The sequence below is a fragment of the Neolamprologus multifasciatus genome, chromosome 8, assembly GCF_963576455.1.
Source record: "Neolamprologus multifasciatus chromosome 8, fNeoMul1.2, whole genome shotgun sequence".
Lineage (NCBI taxonomy): Eukaryota > Metazoa > Chordata > Actinopteri > Cichliformes > Cichlidae > Neolamprologus > Neolamprologus multifasciatus.
This window is the reverse complement of record NC_140446.1, coordinates 10,926,267-10,951,484: the sequence shown is the minus strand read 5'-3', so window position 1 is coordinate 10,951,484 and position 25,218 is coordinate 10,926,267. Positions and strand designations below refer to the sequence as shown.

General features: G+C 40.0%; 1 long non-coding RNA gene across 1 annotated transcript in view; it reads left to right on the top strand.

Moving 5' to 3' along the window:
• The window catches only part of LOC146512543 (uncharacterized), a 74,668-nt gene extending 51,740 nt beyond the window's left edge, over nucleotides 1-22,928 (top strand). The window contains exon 3 of the long non-coding RNA XR_014875669.1: nucleotides 18,623-22,928. This is a non-coding gene — a long non-coding RNA (uncharacterized LOC146512543). The remainder of the gene's footprint in view (nucleotides 1-18,622) is intronic.
• Nucleotides 22,929-25,218: the final 2,290 nt, after the last annotated feature.

The window sequence follows — 25,218 nt, the reverse complement described above, 5'->3', positions numbered from 1 at the left end:
AAAACTGGATTTGCTATGAAGTGTTATAAAGCAGATTTACACGGAAAACCATTTTGCTATTGCTGCTGAATAATAAAGACTGTATAAATGAACCAAAAAAATAATTAAGAAATGCAGTTGCTGAAATGTCCACTTGAAGCAAGATCACAAAAGCAAATCTGTCCCCACAGAGTCTCATGAAAAAAAGGCCCAAATTTGTCTTATCCAGCTTCCTTATTCATTAATGTATATGAATAAGGAAGCTGGATAAATATTACCTGATGATTTATGGGATTAAATAAGTGTGCACTTCTTCCTACTCCTTTTCGATATGTAAACCAAATCAGAATAGGTGGAGCAATTCTGGAGTGTATGTAATGGGAACATGTGAAATAACCAATTCTAGGTTATGTAGGTTACTCATGCCAGCTCTGCATCTTAAGAAAAGGGCAAAAAGTTTATGTTTTCCATATTTCTGAGTCTATAAAACACAATGGAAGTACATGGAAATACTTTGAGGTTTAGACATTGCACTGATGAAAAATTTCAGGCTTGTTCTGATGGGTTTTTCCCATTTATTTTCCTATAACCTAACAAATAAAAACGGGTTCTAAAGAAAATGTGAAAGCACATATTTGTTAACATGTTTAAATATTGCATTGGCATAAACCAACAGGGACAAAAAGCAGCGAGAAACTGATTGTGCAAAATGTTTTGATCTTTTGATGAGATTTTTATGAAATATTATTGTAGTAAATAACACAGAAGTGGAATAGTAATCATAGTAGTGAAAATAATATGTTATAAAGCATCATAAACTTGCTACTGTTCAATTCATCACTGGACTGCTTCAAAGCTAAACGGGTAATAGCTTGACTGTGGTGACCGTACAGCACATGGACACAATTCTATCTGCAAGCAGCTGGGTGGTGGTGGTGGTGGTGGTGGTCCAGTTAAGAGAGCTCTCAGCTGGAAAATGGGTTGTCTCATATCATGTTTCACTGATGCTGCCGTAATTCTGTAACTGCTGTCACTGAGTCAGCAATCACATCATCATCACAATCATTGCACTGGATACCATTAAGCCTTCAGACGCTGTCTTCCACATGCTGGTTTCATAAGCTTCCAACGTCCATTACTGGTAATAGACAAGATACCCAATAGGTGTTCTAGATTTTCAAGAATTTCATCTTCTCGCAATATGAATTTTTTCCTGACAGCTGGCTGCATTTCACTCATGGATAATACTAATGTAATCCACTACTGAGACCAACAACATGATGACGATGATTATGAGGAAGGTGGTAGGCCTGTTTTTTTTTTCTTCAGAAAGTCATCCAGAGCACATGAGTCACCCCACCTATCAGAAACTGCCTCCACTTTGTTTATGCCTGGTGGAAATCAGAGAAAAAAGGAAACAGATGCAAAAAAAAAACCAGCTGGTTTTTGTTTGTTTTATCTTCCTGTGTTGTTTTTTTTGTGTTTTAGAAAATTGCATTTCTAAGTTTATTTTGTGTGTTAGGTCACATGTAACTCAAAATATGTGCGTTCATTTGCAAGCAGCTTTTTCTTCGAGCTAGTTCAAGTACTGAATGGCAAGGTATTCGTACCACAACCTGATGTAATTCAGTTTGTCAGTGGTATTCGATTTATTATTTCATCACACACATCCCAGGGTTGCTTTTTTAAAATATGGCTTGCCAAAGATCAAAGTGCTAATTTTTGGCAGCGTTGCTAGAAATGACTAGCTCCTTTATAAGCATTAACATGTCACTGCAATATTCAATCATCAGTGGGGCAGTGGAAAGCAGTATCTTTAAACCTTCAAATTTGATCAAAGGACTACAAAATATTCCATGAATTCAAGTTCTCTTCATATATTTTCAAAATTGGAGCCAAGGTAGATCAAATTGAAAAGCTTCTTTTTTGCAGTTTAGTCAAATATAACTTTGTTGCACTTTCTGCTTCAGGTGTGCAGTAGTTCAGTACCTGTCACACTTGGATTGAGATGAGAACATTTCTTCTATCCCAATTTAACTAAACTCAACAAAGAGTCTCTGAACAGAACGACACGCTTCACGGTTTGTCTGTTAAATATCTACCGTTGAGTCATTCTATGACCCGCAGCACTACCAAATCTTAACATGGTCTCTTTTGTATTCTGCATAATAGGAAGGGTTTAATTTGTTGCAAAGAACTCAACAGGACAGTCAGATGAGATTTGAAGCAGAGGCTTTTGCGCAAGCCTGTTGGTGAGAGGGGGTGATGTCTGATAAAGTCATGAGTCATGATAATTGAAGGATAAATGCTGAGCTCATGCATAAATGATTGGGTTTCCATTGAATACCGTCTGTTTCCAGTATTGGTCATGAAAGGGGGGGTAAACTATGTTTATTTCGTGCTCTGTGAAGATGTGTTTGTTGCTAAGTCTGGTTTAAACTCCAATGGGGTCAGGCAACTTCTGCCATGCCGTTCTTTCCAGCCTGCGCATTACTCATCTCTTTCATTTCACGTTGTGTGAGTGAAAGCTGAGCAGTGATTACAGCCTGACCCTGGCGATATGTGTGCGCTGTTCAGCACCAATATGAGGACTAAACAAAGACCCTGGGATGCAATTTCAAAGATTGAATAATGATTTTATTATTCCTCGGTGACAGTCGTGCCCTCAGGCATTATGTTTTTGAGTTGGTAGTCCCATTCACAAAAAGGCAGTATTTCTTTACTCAACACAAACATTCATTTGGACTCAAGGATGAACTGATTAGAGTTTGATTTGGTAAAAGGTTTAACTCAGGAATTCGTTTTAAAAACGTTTCATACAAATGCCTCATAGCTAGAATGATAAAAGGTCAAACCTCAACCTCACACTGACACACACTGAATCGTCAGCAAATTTCTCATTACGCTAATCTTTGGTGGACACCTATTAAGGTCCTCCCTATTAAAAGCTTCACAAGCCACTTTGTTAGGTACACCTGTTCAGTTACTACACAGGCATCTAATCAGCCGATCACATGGCAGCAACTTGCATGGTCAAAATGATGTGCTGAAGTTCAAACAAGTATCAGAATGGAGAAGAAATGTGATTTAAGTGCAAGATAGGGTAGTCTGAGTATTTCAAAAACTGTTGATCTACTGTACTGGGATTTTCCCACACAACCAACTTGAAAAAGAAAAAAAAGAAAATATTCAGTGAGCAGCAGTTTCCTGGGTGAAAATGTTGTGTTGATGCTAGATGTCAGGGGGAAAAGGCCAGACTGCTTCAAGCTGATTGGAAGCAGAAGAGCATCTCTGAACGCTGAACTGAAGCTACAATTTACATTATTTCAGCAAAAATGGACAGTAGAAGATTGGAAGAATGTGCCCAAGTTATGCAGCAGAGCATCTCTGAATGCACAACACGTCAAACCTTGAAGTAGATGTGCTACAGCAGCAGAAGACCACATCAGATGTAAGCTGAGAACAAGAAGCTGGACCTACAGTTTGATTAGGCTCACCAAAACTGGGCAGGAGAAGACTGGAAAAACATTAGCTGTCCCCATTTCTGTGGCAACATTCAATTGGTAGGGCCAAAATTTGGTGTAAACAACACAAGGGCATGGATCCATCCCGCCTTATATTAATGGTTCAGGCTGCTGCTGGTGGTGTAATAGCATGGTTGATATTTTACACACCACGACCTAGCTGAGTATGGTTGCTGTCCACGTCCATCCCTTTATGAGCACAGTGGAATCATCTTCTGCTGGCTGCTTCCAGCACAATAACGCACCATGTCACAAAGCACAAATCATCTCAAACAGTTCCTTGAACATTAAAATGAGCACACTGTATTTAATATGCCTCCACAGTCACCAGACCTCTATCCAAGCACCTTTTGGATGTGGTGGAACAGGCGATTTGTATGTTTTAAGCACAATGTTGAATCTATGTTACCAAGAATGAGGGCAGTTTTGAAGGCAGAACGATGTTCAATTTGGCTACTAGCAAAGTGTAGCTAATAAAGTGAATTATATGTCGTACACTGCAATAAAATTTGTAGTGCTGTCACCGTTAATCTCATTAAAATGACGTTAACGCCATAACCGCATTAACACGGCAAATCTCCGTTAGCGAGTTAGCGCAGATCACCCCGTGCCCCGCTCGGTGCTAACGTGTTAACAAGCTAACCGTGCTAACGCGTTGACGCCATGCAACCCAACTCACGAGCCGATCCGCGCTAACTCGCTAACGGAGATTTGCCGCGTTAATGCAGTTATGGCGTTAACGTCATTTTAACAAGATTAAAGCTGACAGCTTTAATAATTTGTCATTTTGCTGAAAACCCACAGTCATTAGGGTTAATCAGTATTGGACTTTAGACTAGTATGTCCAAAGTCCAAGATATATATATATATATATATATATATAAGTATTACCCCAGAATATATTTGTTTATAATTATTTGTTAACAATAAGACAGATGATGAGCAACAGTAGCCTAAGTAAATTAGGTGACGCCTATCTTCTTTGAAGTTATTGTAATTTTCCGTTCTAAGCATGTAACAGCCCTAACTATTCAACCACTTACATCTTTTCAAAATCTTTTTGATGTAATGTAAATAAAATTAATAAAATCAATTTGCTAATCTTTTCCCAATACCTTCTTCCTTCCCTACCCTTCCTGTGGCCACAGCTCTATAAAAGATTCCCCAAACATTGCCAATCTTTAAAAATAGGTCAGAAATAAATAGTTTCCATTTTTTAAAGTAATCTTTTCCTAACCTTAACCTCACAGTGGGCCTCAGTGTCTCTTTATCTCCACCATACACCCTGGCAATCTCCCTAAAACTTGCATGTGGCACAAAATGAAGCATATTCTTAATTTAGAAAATGTTCCTGCTTTCCTGAACACCGTCCAACAGCTGAGATTACATTGCCCTCTAACTCTGTTTGGTTAAAAAAAACACGACTTGATTTGATTTGGTGGAAGGCAGTGTTGTACACGCTTATAAGGCTTTCCAGAAGATGATGTTTGTGTCAAGTTGGCTCACTGATGTGTTTTAGCAGTTTTTGAACAATAATTATTGTCTATGGCAGAGAGGAACCGTAGGATTTTCCTGATGTTTTTCACATCTTACGGCAAGTTATCAAAGTCACAGTCTGCAAGTGATCACTTTTCTCAGACCTGTTAAAGATAAAAGAGAATTTAATAACTTATTTTTTTAAGTGTGGTTTTTCATGTTTGGGTTTTTCTTGTAGACTTTTAAACGACCTCTTCAGTGATGTATACTGGAAAGTGCTTTGGATCAAGACCATGTGAATAAATCACAGAAAATCCCCTAATGGCTTTGCACAGAATGGGGGAACAGTTGATGATTTTCTCAGGAAGCAGGGTTTTTTCTGTGGTCAGATGACTAAAGCTGATGTGGACCCATAACCTAGATCAAAAGAACAAATATTACAGCATGTTTTAATCTGCTTTATGCTTGCTAAATCATTTGATTCAGCAATCGCAGGGAGACATCTGTACCTGACACCGCAGTGAACGTTGCCGCCTCAGCACTTCACTAAACCAGGACTTTGGGCCAAAGCTGCCACAGTGCATTGTCTTCGTCATACGTCTCTGTGCATTAGGAGGCTGCTCCTTTTGAATCATCAAATGAATGGAAAAATGTAATATATCTGTTGCAGTACTCAATAAATTGCATCATGTGTTAACTGAGCTGAGCAAAAAGAGTCACTGCAGGGAAAACAGACAGATTTTCTTAAAATACATGTTTGATTTATGAGCGCCTGTTTGTTTGTCTAGTAGAAAGACCATTTTTTCGGGAGGAGGACATTTCTCTGGAGAGGGCCAATAGAGAAAATCCTGCAGTGCTGAACAGGATCCCATACATCAGTTTAGCAGGCAGGGTCATCACCCATTGTTTTTTTATAACAACACAACACACTTCCCAGAAATACATACACAGAAATGAATTCCATGTGTGCCAGAATAACCTCATGCAAGCTGAAGAGGGTTTTTTTTTTTTTTTGACATTATGACTGCAGTTATCACTTGGAAAATATAATTAAATGGCATTTGTTTAATTAATTAATGCTTATTATTTTTTATGCCTCTGCTTTCACCTTTAGGAAAAGGGGACGAGGTCTTTGTTCAGATTCTGCACTGGAGTGCTGTGAGTTGTTGAGTTGACTCATTTTTAATGTTGTTTTAATGTTATGGAGTCTTGAGCATTTAACCGGACAAAATAAGGAAAATTAAGACAACATATGAAGAATAAGTGTAAAACATTACAATCAATCAAAAGAAGCTTTAAAAAAGAACCACTGCACCTCACTTTAAAAGTGTTTTGCTTCAACATAAAGTGATAGCACAAAAACTGTGGTAGTCACATATCACAAAGACACACTGATTCATTTAAAAGGTTTCAGCGAGGTGAATAGAAACGGTCTAATTGTCTCCATCTTAACCTTGAGCCCATTCTCTTTCAAGACTGACTGTATGTTTGCTGAAAGCACTGAAATAATACACCCGAGGTTGGAACGTACAAACAGTGCAGATAGCACTCAGTATGAAAGTCTGTGGAAGGAAATATAACGTCCCTTTTCTCTTCCATATATCATTCATACATCATGAGATGTATTTGCATGCATGTACACTCAATGACCGCTTTATTAGCTATATCTAATTAGTACCGTATTCAACCCCTTCGAAAACTCTCCCTATTCCACCACATCCCTAAGGTGGCTTGTTGGATTGACATAAGGTGACCGTGGAGGCAGTTTTAGTGCAGTGGACTCATACGGGGTGGCTGTGGCTCAGGTGGTAGAGCAGATCAGCTACTGATCGGAAGGTTGGTGGTTCAGTCCTTGGCTTCCCCAGTCTGCATGCCAAATATCCTTGGGCAAGATACTTACCCCAAGTTGCCCTCCGATGCGTTCATCAGAGTGTGAATGTAGTTTAGTTTGCACTTGTGTTTAGAAGTGCTTGTATGAATGGGTGAATGATGCATGTTGTATACAGCGCTTTGAGTGCTCTGGGAGAGTAGAAAAGCGCTATATAAGAATCAGTCTATTTACCATTACCATATTTCATGTTGTTTATAATAAATTCTGATCCTGCCATCTGAATGATCTGGACTCATCAGACCAGGCAATGTTTTTGCAGTCTTCTGTTGTTCAATTCTGTTGAGCCTGCAAGTCGTAGCTCCAGCTTCCTGTTCGTAGGAGTGGCAGCCAGTGTGGTCTCCTGCATAACTTGGTTCTAAACCCATGACTGTACAAAAGACAAGTGGTTAGTTGAGTTACTATTGCCTTCCAGAAGCGTTCTGGCTATTCTCCTCTGACCTCTGACATCAAGAAACTATTTTATGCCCAGAGAACTTCCGCTCGCTGGATATTTTTTCTTTTGGATCCTTCTCTATAATCCCTTGAAATCCCAACAGAACTGCAGTTTCTGAAATACTCAGAGTAGCCCATCTGGTACCAACCAGGCCACGTTCAAAGTCACCCTAATCACTTTTGTCCTCCTCTCTGATGACCAGTTTGAACTTCAGCAGGTGGTTTTGAGCAGCTGAACAAGCGTGTCTAATAAAGTTGGAAATCAGTTTATAAAAGATCATTTTTCATAATAACTGTGAACATGAACCTTTTAATAAAATGTCAATGTTATTGGCAGTATCAGTTGTGCAGGTTATTGCTGGGACTCTGCATTTCCTTTTTTTTATTTTTTTTTTGCCTGTCCCATTTGGTTCTTTAGCCATCAGAATTGTTGTCTGAAGACCAACAAGGATACCCAATGGATTTATTTTGCCAAATGGATCATCATGGCATTGCCGTATTGGTCCATTTGATCGACCTTTGTTTTTATTATTTATTTTATTTTATTTTCAGTTGTTACAGACGGGACAGACATGAGTGAGGGATAGGAAAGGGAGAAAGAAAAAGGAAGGAAAAGAAAAACAGAAGGGGAGAGGGACAATGAGAAGGGGGGGGGGGGGGGAAATATCTCCTGGATCACCTGTTGAGAGAAAAAGAATAGAAAACAAGCAAAAAAAACAAAACAAAGCAACATACTAAACAACACCATCGCATTAATCTAGCTAAGTGTAAACAGCAGTAAATACTAAATATTGAATGTTGTTGTGCAGCACGCAGGACAGACAGCGCACAATGTGCTTTGAAGTAGCAGCCAAGAAAGGTGTGATTTAAGTCTACGAACAGTGAACACCCGTGTGCACACCTGTGTGGATCGGCGCGCTTGTATTCAAATGGTTTCCCCATGTAATGGTCTGCAAGAGGATGTAGAGAGCCATAGCCCTGTCCCCCAGGGCATGAAGCAGGCATGGAGGAGATCCAGGCCCCAGACATCCGCAGGCACAGAGGCCAGAGGCCCGAGGGCCCCCCGCGCCCCGGAAGAGGCCTGACCGAGCAACAGGCGCCAGGCCCCGCCAAGTAGCCACCGGGAGTGAGCTGGTACATACCTGAGCGCCCAGCCCCGGACACCAAGAACCAACAATGCACCGACCCCTGAGGGCATCAGTCATCGGCAGGGAGTGTGGTGAGGGGAGATAGGCCTCCACACTTGGAGGGCCTGGGAGTTCCCAGAGAGGTGGAGTCTAAGACCCGACCTGACATATAGACACAGACAAACAGGCACACACAGACACAGACATGCATTCCCACCCTCATGCCCACATATACAAACACTCAGCACTCACCCAACGTAGGAATAAACGTAAATGGACATGTACACACAATCACACTCCTCAAACATACTCTATACCCCGGGTCCAGGTATCCTCGCCCCCAGGGGTGGAAACGGCACCCAGACCCAAGAGATGTTACCCTTCCCTCTGGGGTGGAGGCAAGCAGACCGCCCCAGGCTCCGCAGCAGCAGGGAGGCCAATCGGACAGCCAGCATCTCTTCCCAGCCCCCCCGCCCCGATGGCTAGCAGAGAACAGGGGTGTGTTAAGACCCCATACCTCCCTCCTCCCGCTCAAGTGAAGTGTTGCTGCGTGTTGCTCTAAAGTGCATTTAAAACAAGGGAGAGCATGGTGCTGCTGCCAGAGAGCAGCAGGTGTTAGCACGGCCCCTCCCGAGAACCCTCAATGTCTACATGGATTTAAAATTGAGAGGTGGGCACCGGCGCCAGAGGTAGGTTTGAATACACAGACCGTCTACTGGACGCAGTTAACGTGCCCACCCTCAAGGCCCTATATATATATATATGTGTGTGTGTTATGAGAGTGTAAGTAATGTGGATGTCTAAGTTGTGAGATAAAATTGAGGCACAGGTGGCCAGAAGAGGACGGGGGGGGGAATGTCTCCCCTGCACCCTGGTGACACACCCGCACCCCAAGGCCCTACCTGTGTGGGTGGGTGTGGTGGAGCGGGAAGAGGGAGGCAGCCGGGGATGGGGAGGAAAAGAAGGGAGGGGAGGATGCCCCTCCCTAGGGTCAGCTCCCCCGCTGACCCCAGTAGGCACCCCTGTCCTCTGGTATCCACCAGGGCAAGGGAGCCCAGGCCCATCCAGACCGGGGCCTACGGCAGCAGCACCGCCAAGCCCCACAGGACCCGGGGCAGCCCACCCTACCCCACCGCAGAGGAAACTGTACCCACCCCAACATTCAATCATCTCCCAGACTACACAAGACAACAGACACCCAGGTTAAGTTTATTCTCCACCTCTCCTATGTCTCTCCCCCACCTGCAGAGTGGACTCCTGCAAGGATGGAACAACCTCCCTGCCAGTTGAAGAGCCCCCCGGTTGGGCCGATGCACAAGAGGCCCCCTGCGCCAGGGCTGAGCCCCCGTGTACCCACCCGCCCACAACCCCGGCGACACACCGACGAGGACCGAAGCCCCCAAGGCCCAGCCAGAGCCCCAGCCACACCACCCTGAACACCGCCGATCTCGCCTGATCTCGGACTCTGCATTTCCACATGTTGTAATAAAAGATTAACTCTATTTTTGTGGGCAGGAAATTCTTTCACTATCACCCTTGTGTCTTCCAAAATTTAAACATGCCAGATGATGTGAAACAAACATCACTGGTTTGGCACTGAAGATTTTAATGAGCCAACAAAGGAATTCAAATAGCAACTCAGACAAAAACATGAACTGGAAAATGGCTGGAGGACAATGGAGGCACATATAAGTTTTTTTCCTCATTTGCATCTTCTGGGGATTTAATGAGGTTTAGAAAGGCACCATCATGTAAATAAACTGTAGACACTAAGGCGGCAATGATGAAGTAATTATTACAAAGTAATGGAAACACGTCAATCAGATCCACATTATTTTCAGGCACTGGCTAAGCATCTTTCTTCACTTGTCTGACGGTCAATGGCAACCCCATTGTTGCCGGTTCGGTAACCAAAGACACGGCTTGAGGAGCATATTTCTGTAGTGTTTATGTCTGAAATGAGTGAGACCACAGAGCTCTTTTGAAGTATTATGAATTCTGCACTGCATCGCGGTGTGCCAGAGCATGGATGCACATGTTATTATTCATTCAGCTCACTTCAACTCTTTTCCTCAGTGTTTCAGATGCACAATGAGGGGTGTGCGCATGTGTGTGTTCTTCTTCATATGAAGCAGTTTGGTTGTGTATCTTCACCGTTGCATACTTTTGTCCTTATGTAGGAATTCATGCTGAGGACCTGCAGTCTCAAACCCACATTTTTGTCTTGTCATTGTTGTCAGTGGCACTGCAGCTGTGCGGCTGTTTCTGCCAATCAATATCAATTTTCATCCAAATAAGTGTGATTAGAGCTGATTAGACAAGCACAAGGCTTTACTGATGTTCTGGTTATAGACCAAACACAAATAATTAGTTTAACCCAAAAGATTTAAACTCTGCATTACATGATAGGATGAATGTAAAATGTTACAACAGTGTGATCACGTTTGTCTTCACATATGACAACACGGGGGTTTTGGTGGGTTAACAAAGCAGAGAGCACACAGAGATGCTCGAGCCGTGGCCAAAGGCAGCTATTTCATATATCAACGGCTGGTCGTGGAAGCTAAATTGGATTCCGCAGCTCTGTAATCATCAGAACTTTTCAAAGAGCACAAGGTCATAAAGCCTGTAAATTTGTCAAGGAAAATGAAATGCACAGATTGAGCAGGAAGACAACTTCCATTAAGGAGGATTTTGTATAGTTAGGAAGCACAACCATGAATAAAACTGGACAACCTCAGGGAAACAAAACAGCCACTAAGAAGATTGTTTATTCACTGATGATCATTTTTTGAAATAATTGAACTTCTGATACAAGAGCCAGTATAATTGTGTACAGTTAAAACTACAGTAAAGATTATGCAGGCCATCTTATTATATTTTGCTAAGAAAATGGAAAATAAGTGCTGCTTTTTTCTTTTTTTTTGAAATGTAAAGACACATATGAGGCAAACATAAATACATTGTACATTTCTAATGAGCTTGAAAGTGAATGTTTGGTATGGCAACCTTTATTCTTCAACACAGGGCGAATTCTCTTAGGTAAGCCTTTTTGTCATTCCTTTAACTAGTCTTGAGGAATAGTTCTCGAGGCTTCCTGAAAGATATTCAAAGCTTTTCTATGAATGCTGGGTGCCTGTTATTCCTTTCTCTGACAAAATGATCCCATGTTGCTTTAATGATAGTGTTATTGAATGGATAGTGTTCCTTTATGTTTATTTCTATCCTGCTTTGCCAGTGTTTATGGATCGCTGTCACGCTGAAAAACGAAGCCTTTGCAATCAGATGATTTCCACATGGCATAGTGGATAAAAATCTGATAGTACTTTGCTCTGTTCATCATTCCATCAATTTTGAAAGATTCTTACACTACTGACTAAAATGTAGACCTAAACCAGGGCAGATCTACCACAGGGTTTTACAGATGACTCACAGTTTTACCTCTCATATGATCTCCTCTGTACATATTGATGAATTCAACCAAAAATGTCAAATTTGCATTCCTCATTCTATAAGACCTGTTGCCACTGATTTCCAGGCTCTTTTTAATTTGGCATTTCTCAACCTTTTGTTCTGTTTAACTTTCTTAATAATGGTTTCTTGACAGTCACCCTTCCAGTGAGACCATTTCTGATAAGGCTTCATAGATGAATCAACTGAAAGTCCAGCTGCATCTCTAAGGTGCTGTGTCAGATCTTTGCTGGATTGGATGTGGCTTTTGGCTTCTGTTCACAAGCTGCAGATAGTTTTTTGTTTCCTCCTCCATTTGTTAGTTTTACTCACACCGTGACCAAGTATGCCTGGTTTTGGTTTATTAATCTTTAGGAATCACCTTGTTGGTGCAAAAATACCACTTCATACCTGTAGAACTGTGTTATCTTTGACATTTTTGTACATTCAACTGAAAAAATGGGAACAAATTAAATGTTTTTGCAACAGTCAGGCAAGTGCATACGATAATAAAATTACAAGACTCCTTGGAAAAACAAGAAATAAATGAGGAGTTGCCGCATACTGTACAAATTTTTAAAACATAAAAAAAACAAAAAAATTCTTAACTTAATGTGAAACATTAATTGAGCATTTTGAAATTGCTTTTGTTGTACTTAATTTTACTTTTTTTGTATTGACATTTGACAAGTGAGCCCATTCTAATATCTAGGGCATCAAATTTAGTAGTTAAAACTGCTGCTGTTTCGGGTATAAACCAAGGTTATTATCGTTAACGAAAACTAACGAAATAACGAAAACTAGAAGTGAAAAAACATTTTCGTTAACGGAAATAAAAATAAAAACAAAAAAAGGAAAACTAACTAAAACTGGAATGAGTGTTCACAAAACTAACTAAAATTAACTGAATTTATAGCAAAAATGTGTTTAGTTTTCGTTGATGTGCGCGTGTCATACAATAGTCAAGGGTGAAAATGAAGTTTAGTTTCCAGATTTTTTTCTTGCTGTGTCTCATTATGCCAGAAGGTGGCAGTACGTTAGTCGAGTCGTCTGTGTTGCTGCTCCGTCCACGCGCAGAATCATGTCAGGAAAAGTCGGGAGAAAGCGCCAGAGTCCAATTTGGGATTACTTTGAATATGACTGTGTTTTGGATAAAGCAAGTGTCTTGTAGTGGAAACAGACAAATTATGAGGGACATTTCTAAAGGGAAAAAAATCCCACAAACCTTAAAGTGCACTTGAAAAGCTCACACAAGAAGGCTAACCTAGCTTACCTTGAGAAGGTAAGGGAGCACACTCAACCCTCATCCCCAGAAAACAGAAGCTAACCCCAGGCAAGGCAGCGTGATGCATCCCGAGACAACAGGACGGGGATATCTACATAACTGTGTGAGTCAATTACCTTCAAAAAGTTTATCAATTCACTTGAACCACAATTACGAACACCCGGTGCTGCAAGAGTTAATAGTCTCATTGGGGCCAAGATATATAGTTGCCTGGTATCAATGGTTGTTCATCTGCCTTTATTTATTTATTTAAAGAACCCATAGGTGGGAATGTGAGTTGTCTGTCTCTGCATGTTAGCCCTGCGACAGACAGGCGACCTGTCCAGGGTGCAGTATGGTAGCTGGAATAGCAACATACCCAAGGATAAGCAGAAGAGAATGACTGATCTGATGAAACTGGGATTTTTGTTACACTTAATTATTGCAAACACAACTAAAACTATAACTGAAACTAATCAAAACTAAACTGAAACTAAGGATTTTCAAAAAATAAAAACTAAACTAAACTAGCAAACAATTGGTAAAAACTAATTAAAACTGATATAAAATTGAAAATCTGAAGTCAAAACTAAATAAAAATAAAAACTAATGAAAATTGCAAAACTATTAAAACCCTGGTATAAACACAAGATTTCCTTTATAGCTAATCCCTTATTGCTGGAAGAAAATGAGACCACAATTAATTATATTCTTACCCAAACCACGATCACTTCCTAAACCTCACCAAGTACTTTTGGTACCTATCCCTAAAAAAGAAAGGAAAAAAAGACTTAAAAATTGGTACTAGTACACTTCTCCATTCCCCCATTCCATACTTTCACTCTCCAAGATTGTGTTAAACACTATGGTTAAAAAATCGACTGCCCTCTCTCCTAGACATCTCCATATCTCTACTGGTATGTCATCTGAATCCACTGCATTTCCACTTCTAATCATTGTCATAGCTGCCTCACTTCTGCCTTGCAAATACGCTACACTTCCTGATTCACTAACTATCCATCTGCATCTGGGGTGGGGTGGCTGTAGCTCAGGTGGCAGAGCGGATCAGCCACTAACCAGAAGGTCGGTGGTTCAATCCCAGGCTGCTCCAGTCTGCATGCCAAATATCCTTGGGCAAGATACTAACCCCATGTTGCTCTCCGATGCATCCATCGGAGTGTGAATGTGTATGAATGTTAGATATTTAGCACTTGAGGTTAGAAGTGATTGGGTGAATGAATTAGCTGTATAAAGCGCTTTGAGTGCTCGGACAGAGTAGAAAAGCGCTATATAAGAACCAGTCCATTTACCATTTACTCCGAACTCATAGTCCATAGTCTTTTCTCTTATTTTCCTCATTCATGAACTCCTTAAAGTATCCTTCCACTTTCTCAGTACTCTCTGTTCATTCCTTAGCACAGGGGTCGGCAACCTGCGGCTTTAGTCCTTATAGTGCGGCTCCGCGTGGTTTGGGAAAATAAATTAGAAGTATTTAGCTGAAGTGTATTTTATTTATGTTAGTTATTTTTTAACTTGTAGTTCTAAATTGGAAGGTTATTGTGATATTGAAATATAAAAATAAAATTATATTGTATTATTTTTTCATCGCTCAAAATAAGCGTCACACTCGCGGAAGCCAGTGTACCCGCCGAAACGTCGTACACAGCAAATTCAAAAGTGTTAAATGTTTTGGTGTTAGTAGTCTTAGAGTTAATTTTACTCTAAGTAGAGTCACATTCTTTTAATGTAACTCTGAGGTGTAAAATGATAGTAGTTAAATCGAGTGTTAAAAATGAGTGTTTCTATTTCAAATCTGGAGGTGTTACAATGGAAACATTAACTCTTGACCTCTTAACTCTGAACTCCTACAGGGGCTATGACACCAATAGAGTAAATTCACAGACTCCGCCCCCAGCACGGCTCCAATCGAAGCTGAAGTGAAGCCGTTTCAGAACATTTTGCTCTACATATTTGAGTTGTTTGCCATGCTTGGTAAGTCATGTTTTCAAAGATTGTTTCAATTATTGTTATTAGCTTTTACTTCTGTGGCTCTTTGGAGTTGAGACAAAGCTGTGTGAAAGGCATTAGCCATGTTGCTCGCTGATAGCACCGCTCGCTGTTTTAGCTAGCTGAAAGGTATTGTTTGCGGGCAAATACCACAGCCTTGAAAAAAAAGCTTGCATGTGAATTTTCAGTCAAATTTCTTGGTCAAATACACTTAAAACAATGTCTAGAATGTGAAATGTTGATATAATGATGCTACTTGAAGCCTGAAAACGATCTCCCATAAAAAACGAGCAAACAGCAGTAGCAGATGTCCCGAGTCCCGACTGAGTTCTACGTTAGCACTTAGATTCCTCCAGAGTTTTGTGCACACGGTTTAGGTAAAAATGAAAAAGGCTGAGGTTTTACATTTAGTTCAGTATTACCTGTTGTCTGTGTCCTTGTCTTTTGGGAAAATACTTTACACAAGTAATGGCTCAAAAAGGATTCCTTTTTTTTTTTACTGTGCTGCAATTGATTTGTGCCATTAATTAGTGTCAACTAATTTTTATTCAATCTCCACATAGGATACGCTTGTGAAGACGGAATATGGGGGAGAGCAGAAGTGCGCTGAAGTTCCACAAAGTGATGAATGAAGGACATGCGTATTGTATTTTGTATTTATTGAAATAAGTGATGAGAAAGCTGTTATTTGCATTTACCAGCTCACCTATGTCAGACCTTTTGATAAACGAAATTCTAATGAAAGTGAGAACATGTACACTGTTACATCTTTCAGAAAATGTTTTGAAATTGTGGTTGAAATGTTTTTCAAAAACCATTGCGTCTTTTTAGTAAATGTTTATTTCCAAAAGAAATTTCTAGAAGTTCAGAACAGTAAAATTCCCGCTTTTTAGAATTAATTAGAAGATAACTCTTACGTAGTTAAACTAAAATACTCTTTGAGAGTTAATATATAAACTCTTAACACCAAGTGTTAAATTATCAACTCCAGAGAGATTTGGTGTTTAACACTAAATCAGAGTTAACATACCAACTCTCCAAAAAGAGTTAAATTAACACTCTCTGGTGTGGACCCATATAGACACTTTAAAAGTGTTGAAATCAAATCTGACAGTGTTAATTTGGACATGCTGGATTTGCTGTGTACATTTATCGAGACTTTCAACCCCAGGTAGGCCAATTATGGATCTTCGGATCCACAATATGTCAGCAGCTATTCTTCACCTTGAACTCTGTTAAAAATAAACACTGCTCACAGCTTACAATCCTGCGTAAAGATGAAAGCCCTGATTTGCAGACGCTGAGGTTCGGGACCAGAAGTTCCATTGTAAACATATCACGGCAGACCCGACGATGTTTCCATGAACATGCTTTTCAGCATCTCTTTACTGACCACTTTTCACACACGGTTGCTAACGCATACAGCTGGCTTTTCAGCTCACAGCCCAACACACACCAACACAACAGCATAGATAGCACAGATGTTAAGGCGGCGAGGCGTGATTGCGGGTGCCGCTCAGGTGCGTCCGCCTCCCCTGCAGCGGCGCTGCAGACCACGCCCCACCACACACATTAACCAGGTAAAATACATATTTAGGCAGAATTTTGCAAATATCTATTTTTCATTAGCAGCATAGTGCTTTTTTTCCAATTATTTTTTAAAAGTCAGGTCAAGGCTCCAAAAGCCCAAAGGCAATATAACAGTTTTTGTTTGCTACATGGATCATTTTAGTTCAGCAGGGTGTCTTTCATTTTGTTATATTTCTTTAAGAGTTCAAAATGTGTTAATTACATAAATAAAATGTAATTTTCTCTGTAGCACTTTGTGGATTTCATAAGCAGCACACCTTAGTTGTTCACACAAAGCATAAAGGTAAGAAACAATATATACAGTGTTATCTTCATTTTAAATGTCAAAAAGTATTTGCGGCTCCCAGTGTTTTCTTTTGCGTGGAAACCGGGTCCAAATGGCTTTCGATGTTAAAGGTTGCTGACCCCTGCCTTAGCACATTTCCAACTCTGTTTTTAACCACCCCAACCTGTTGTCCATCCTTTTCAGCTCAATCTCTCTGTCTAGTCAATTAATACAAGTCCTTTTCTCCTTCCATACTGTCAAACCTCACACACAACTCCCTAAAAGTCTACATCTCTCTTTGCAGTGTACCTAACTTCCCAGTACTCCTGTCTAAATTCTTTATCTCCATGACCATCCCACCTTTTCTTTACTAACCTCTTCCTTTGAATACTTTCCTGTATTTCCTCATTCCACCAACAAGTCTCCCTGTCCTCTTCTCTCCATCCAGATGATACATCAAATACCTTCTTGGCAGTTTCCCTCACCACTTCAGTGGTATTTTCCCAGTCATCTGTTAACTCTTCCCTAACACCCAGAGCATGTCTCATCTCCTCTCTAAACTCTGCAATATATAGAACTTTCATCCTTTAATTATTGCCTCTACCTTCACTTGCTCCCTGTTCTTGATTTTCATACTTATCCCAACAGACAGTCACCGAGCCACCTTCACCCCTGACACCACCTTGCAGTCTCCTGTCTCCTTCAGATTGCCCCTTCGCCATATAATATTCTTGAAATCTGTGTTGACCACAGCCTTTTCAATGCTTTATGCAAAATCCACTACCACCTATTCTTCAGTATTCCTCTCCTTAACACCATACCTATCCAACACCTTCTCATCACCCCTCTAATAGCTACAGATCCATTGAAGTCAGCTCCAATCACCACTCTCACCCTGGGGACACTCTAGCACTTCATCCAACTTACTCCAGAATTCCTCTTTCGCTTTTAACTCACAACCTGTGGGGCTCAGACACTGACAACATTCAACATCACCTCTAGTATTTCTAACTTCAAACTCATGATCCTGTCTGACACTCTCTTCATCTCCTGAGTGCCGTTTATGTACTCTTCCTCCAAGATTACCCCTACTCAATTTCAGCAGCTTGAATCTACTTCCAGTGCTCCTGGCCTTGTTTCCCTTCCACCTGGTATTTTGTACAGACAATGTATCTACCTTCATTCTCTCCTCCATATCAGCGGAGACCATCCTATCAATGACCCAAAAACTATTCAAGAAATATCTGTCTACTAACCCAGTATGATTCATTTTTGCTCTCTGAAACATTTACCATTTCAGTATTTGAATTAAACATGGTAAAAACAAATGAAAGGTGATATGGGTCATCTAAATGACAGACTGTGGGCTTTCATGGAGACATATACTGCAACTTTAGACTACAAGGTTAATGTTTTGAGAAAATGTACCTATTCATATGTGCACAAGAACCAAAGTAAGCCTCTGTGGAAAAGATTAGTCGGTTTGTATTACTGGAATTACATCCTGCTGGACTTGCCTTGTGGGATCTGTCAAATGTTATTCTGTTAGAGAGATATAGAGGTCTGTGTATCCATTTCTGCTGTCAAATCATTTAGATGTGACTGTGTTTATCCCAGGTTGGAGAAATGGAAAAGGAAGCTATTGTCTAGCTGGCTCCACTCCTCTGGTCTGAAGTGGGAACACAGGTGAGTAAATCTCCATCAGAGTACTAGTGGCTGAGTCATAATGGCCATGAGACTGATGGTGGTGGGATTAAATTGAATGGCTGGTATCCAGTGTACTGTCTGTCTGGCCGTGTTTCACAAACTGCAATTCGTCAGTCACACACAGATGCTCCATCCAGGTGCTAGCCTGTGTTCTTCTGCCAGTGGAGTGACTTCACATTCTCCATTAACAGTGAATCCCTTTCATTCACCACTGGAAGAATGTAGAAGGAGAGGAGGATAAAGTGGACATAGAGTACCCATCACATGAATTTGGCAAAATTGAGTATTATGCTCACATATAAACTGGAAAACTGAACAAATTTCACCGTATTGGGTTTATGAGGATTAAGAGGATTCAGGCTGCAGGAAATGATTGTTTTCATTAAAGGTCCTCTGCGTAATATCCAGGAAGCCATTAGGGCTCAAGCTGCTTGAAGCGTGTATTTGCATCCCTTGAGCATAACATAACCGCCTGGCTGGATAGTTTTAACTACATTTCTTTTTTCTTAGCTTACTTGAAAATGAACACAAATTCCTAGCTACCCAGCCCAAAAGCTAGCTGGCTAACATCGGTCGGTTGTTTGAGGACATTAATGGTCAAGTGCTCCATTCTGTAAGCTGACCTTACCTAGTGTTACCTCACCGCTGGAAAGCAAAAGTGAGACATTAATGCAAAGTGCCTGGGAGGAAATAGAAAAATGTCACTGAAAAGAACATGTGAAAAGCACAAGCAGACTCTTTAATGGTCCATCTGTTCACAATTTAGACATAAACTGATTAATCACTTGTTCTTTTTACTATGACACATCTTCAAATTGCTTTTTCTGCTAGCTAGATCTGAAAGATGTTGAACATCTTTATAGCTTCTCTCCTCTCATCATTTCAGTAAAGTTTAAAAATTTGTCTAGGTTAAAAATACAGAATTAATTCCGAGACAGGATTTTCTCAGACAGATCTTATTCCCTGCTGGGGATCACATTTAAATAGAGCACAAATTAAAAACCACCACAGGGGTTTGTTTCTTATCGCCACAAATGACTTGTTTCATTTTGACATTGTGCTCTTATTTTGAGTCAGAATGAGTAATGCGAAGATAAGAATTCATGAACGCTGCACGGAGAGCTGTCTGTAATCTTCATATCAATGATTCCTCTCTCCTACAAATTCCCCCACACACCCACCTCCTCTCAGCCGAACATTATTGTGATGGCTTGCTGTTTCACGCTCATTCAGGTGTCGTAGCAGCCGCACTCACAGCAGCAGTACACAGTCTGCTGAGTGTAACAGACGTGGGCACACATCCAAGGTCATTATTCGCCTCCAAGTTGCTGTTTCCTAAATACAGGTTTCTGCACCGAGTTAAACTTATTGCCACCATCACTCTTTGTTAATTAATGGGTGCTTTAGCTCACAGCTTGGTAAGATACACAGTTGATCGCATCTATTATGATTTCTAGAAATTAAACTGGAATGAAAACAACTATTAAGTTAACAGAAACTAAAATAAAATTCCAACTGAAGACTGCACATTACCAAAAATGACTTTGCTTATATGGTGCGGAGTGCTTTAGCTTCACCTTAAAGCGTCTAGTTCTCCACTAAATGCTTTTATTTCTTCTACCTTTATGACATACCAACCACATAACCTGTTCCCTTTGAAATGGAATCGGAAAAAAATACCAAAAATGAGAAAGTTTAACAGTCATAAAATAGCATTTTGTACCAACAAAGTACCAAAATCAAGGTTTCTAAAGAGATATCAGCTTAAAATTCAAATAATTTGAATAAACTGGACAATTTGAGGACAAAAGAAGATGTGGCAGGCCAAAAAAAATACTGCAGGTGAACAAAATTATATTTGAAAGTCATGTCCTTAAGAAATAGGAAAACGTCAGGCAACGACCGGACACACGAGAGATTCATGCCGTTAGCCGAGCCAACTACTGTTCACCGAAGCCTCATCAAAAATGGTTTCAACTGAAAAGCAGCTGTCAAGAAATATGTATGGAGGATATCAGGAAAAGGGTACAACAGTGAGTGTCTGCAGCCATCTGAAATACGGTAAAGCCTCTGTCATGGTTGGGCGCCGCATTTCAGCCAGTGGTGTTGACATCTTATCAAAATATATCACGGCAACAATTTCCCATTTTCCTGACAAAATATAAAGAAACGTCCACAGTCCTGTGCATCACTTATTTTCCTTTTTTTGTGCTGCAGATTTCATGCAGTCTTGTTCTCAGAGATTTTATTCAGTTCAGTGTATCTATTTAATTGCATGCAACCATCAGCTTCTGCCTTTCACTTCCAAGGGCAGCGATATTCTATAAAACTCAAGGTCATTTTTATTTTATTTTTTTTTTTGCATTTAAAATGGCACAAAATGACCTCATGCACTTATGGCTTTTTGCTGTATTTCTTTCATTTTATCCCCACAGAGTATGCACATAGCTGCAGTAATGTAACCATAACGTCCACTCCAGATTGGTCTACTGAGAAAAGTTTTTTTTTTTTTGCTTCCTCCCCAAAGGTTTGACAAGGTCAGAATAACTTTTTACATATTTATTGTGTAACCCATACACAAAGGGTGCTTTGTTCTTCATTTTTGCCATATAACACAAACAAACAATCTTCCTCCCCTTGAATGCTACCTCAATTTACGCTGGAATGGGCTGTTTTTCTGGTGATGACAGCTTCATACATGCAGATATTAAATTAACAGACGAGCAAATAGCAGCTCAAATATAAAGCAAATGTTCCTTCAATCTTTTCAATATTTGTATTGTGACATGTCATTACACCCTTCTCATTATTCTTTCTTTTGAATTCCTTCACCCCCGTGTGATCCCTTTGTCATTTTCCAGACTGCTGTTTGTATAGGCAAAGCCAATTGGATTCTGTCGCTCATTTTCTTTTCATGGCCTTGAGCTGCCAGAGTCCTTTCAGCCAATTAGCTCAGACAGCAACAGTCTCCAACATGAGCTGAGAGGAGGGCATGTAAAAAAAGATTTACAGCTTTAAGAGCCAAATCCACCCTCGCGTCTTATCTCATCCCCCAGGGCTTTGGCCACCATACAGCAGAGCTAAAGGCTTTATTGCCGGATAATGGTTGGTCCGAGCCGCTTTCATAGGGAAACACTGGGATGATGCCTGCTGTGTCTGACTATGAGAAACTGGGGCATAAAGTTCAAAGTAGGCTCAGCTCTGTGTCCCACGACGCAGACACTATGGGCTTAACCTCCCCGTAACTGCCTCACATTTTCTGAGCAAAAGTGACTCATTTTACATTAAATCTGTTTGTCGTTGCTTCAGTAGTTGTGGGTTAGTTACTATCCTCCTCAGATTGCTTGGATTTAATCGGATGAATTATACTTAGTTAATTGTCCCACCCCCTGCGCTGTTCCTCCGTTTATTTTCTGCTGTTTATCACCAAGCGTCGGCACATCTTAGATGTTTATATTGGAATCTTAACTGCTGCTAGGGAAAAAATCTTTTCTTTTCGGTTGTTTACAATTAGACTAGAAACACAGTAAATAAGCCTGCAACCAAAACTGCAGTCTCAAAGGATGAGCAGACACAGCCATAGTCATTGTATAGACAGCTGTAGTTTTTCATTGCATTTTGCACAGATGCAGAGAAATTGCAGAGAGCCTGTGCAGCATCCAGAATCCTACTATATCTTGTGAAACCCAGAAAAGTACATTTAAAGTGGCTTTTTAAAAATCTTATGATAATAAGTCAGCCTGAAAAAAGATGCTTTCTTATTCATCACAACAGACTAGAGGTTGCAAAGATTGTGGCAGAAACCCTAGATATAGGAAGGGTTATAAAAATGTTTTAATATTTTCTTTTTATTATTTGCTCTTTACTTATTTATTTTTTTGAGAATGCAGGGAAGTAATAACATAAATTCCTGATTCTGATTTGGCTCAGAGGAGGAAACACAATCTCGAGTGTGATCGTTTATACCCGGTTTCTGTCAAGCCACGCAACAAAATTTAGGTATTTTTGGAAACATGCAACTGGACTTAATTGAATGGTTATCAGAGTTTAGCCTTTTTAAATCAAGATCCAAAGTAGCAAGAAGATGAAAAGCATAGATACCAAAATTTGTAGTAGTATACTGATTCAAAGCTAAAAATTAAAACCAGCATTTATGACAAGAGAGCAAAAAAGAACAAAAGAACAGGCATATTATCTTGAGACACCCCTAACTTAAAAAAAAAATATATATATATATATATATACATATATATATATATATATATATATATATATATATTCCTTCCAAGGAGTCAGACTTCATTTTCTAAAGTGTTCTTGACAAAATAGTTCTCCAAGCTCTCTCAAGGTCTTTCAGAGTTTTTATTTGAACATTGGCTACTTTTTCACTGATTTCCAGTCCTTGGAAATCAGTGAAAAACTGATGTTTTTGTTTGTTAAGCTACTTAACACTTACCTACAAATCAATTAAGCATAAAGAGAGCACCTGACTCAAGGGATGAATCAGTGTTGTGTCTACACATAACAGAGTAAAAGACACTATTTTAATCGAGTATCTTTAGGCTCTTTGTTACAAGCAACCTGTTGTTAAAGCTTTATGGTTTAACAAAGCGTTAAGAAATCCAGATGGCTTGATTTTCAGTTAAATCTATGGGCTGCCTTTCTTTTAAACAGCTAGAGATATACTGCATTGTAAGGCTCACTGTAGTGCACTGCACAGCATGCACAGTGCACTAGACTTTGTTGGTGAAGCTGCAGCTACTAAGAGGGAAAATCGTGACTACCTGCTCTGGACAACATGCAGGACTAATAAAATAGAAGAATGCATATGATGCTGTTTTGGAGCATTCCATATCGTACTCTCAATGACAAGACAGCCAACATGTTACCACATGTACATTCATCTTGAAGCCACTATCGTCCTCTCTATTCTGCCCATGATGCGTCCGTAAGCTGCAGCACCAAGTTGCATCAATCAAGCAGTAGGAGATTTGCGGAAGAAGGGTGCTTATCGTGGCATATCACTGTTCCTGATATCCTCGGTATATAATAAGACACAGATCAGACAACCATATGTATCATAGTAATATATCCAGCCTGTATAATGCATATTATCTTACCACAGATGTGACAGCGGAGCTTGCAGCTCTCTAAATGGAAATTGAAATTAAAGTACGAGATAAATGAGAATTACAGACAGGTCAATAAATATTTGAGAGATGACTTTGCCTCTGTACACCATCACAGTGTACATATCAAACAATAAAGATGTGATTGAAGTGCACAATTTCAGGTTTAATTCAGTGGGTTTCACAAAAGCATTGCATTAATTGTTTAGTAATTACAGTCATTTTATACACAGTCTCCTCTTTTCAGAATCTCTGAAGTAATTAGATAACGATCACATAATTATTTTCATTGCCTGGTGAGGCGCGTTCTTTTGTTATTTCATGACAAATTAAGCAGATAAACGATCTGGAGTTGATTCCAATTGTTGTACTTACATTTGGTGATTCTCAAACAGTTTTAAGTCAAAAACTTGGCATATCTCAGCACAGTGTGCAGCGTGGCCTTAAAAATTGTGACTAAACTGGACAAGAGAAGAAGAAGCAGGCCTAGGAAATTATCTACAGAAGATGAGCGGTTTCTGAAAGTCATTTCTTTAAAGAATAGGACGTGCAAAGACGTGTTTACTAAAGACTCATCAGAAAGGTGGAAGGCCAGCTGGCAGCAACCCGTTGTTAAGGAAAACAAGGGAAAAAAGACCAAATTACACAAGAACTGGACTTCAAATTTATTAAGTAATGAACCCAAATTTGAAACCTTTGGTTCAAACTATGGTTAATATAAAGATCAGGATAGAGGTATAAGAGCGAGAGTCTACAGACATCTGTAAAATACAGTGGAGACTATGTCATGATTTGGGGATGCATTTCAGCCAGTCTTTTTGGGGATCTTGTCAAAACTGACTGAATTATTAACACAGAAAAGATTTTGATCCTCCCATCTGGAATGTTTGATTGTCAACGCCTTCATTTTTCAGGATGACAATGATCCCAATACAGTAAAAGCATGCAAAAACTTGCAATCACACTATTATCATGGATTGGCCTCCCCAGAACCCTGACCTCAGCATTATTGAAGGAGTGTGGGAACATCTTGACAGAGAACTGAACAGCCAACATTGAAAGAAGAGCTTGGAATGTCCTTCAAGAAGCCTGGAGAATTATTCCTGACAACTAATTTAAGAAATTCCAAGAAAGCTTGCCAAAGAGAGTTCAGGCTGTGCTGAAGAATAAAGGTAGTCATTCCAATTACTGACTTTAACGCGTGTTAAAATTATACAAACTCTGTTTTTCGCTTATAAACTGTATTTACATTTATGCTTGCACCTGTTTCCTATTTTCTTAGAAAAATATAAACTATCTTTGCATAGGGCTGTATGTATGAATCTTTCCATTGCTGCCAGTGGCCAGTTTCACACTGAAAAACAAAACAGCATGTCT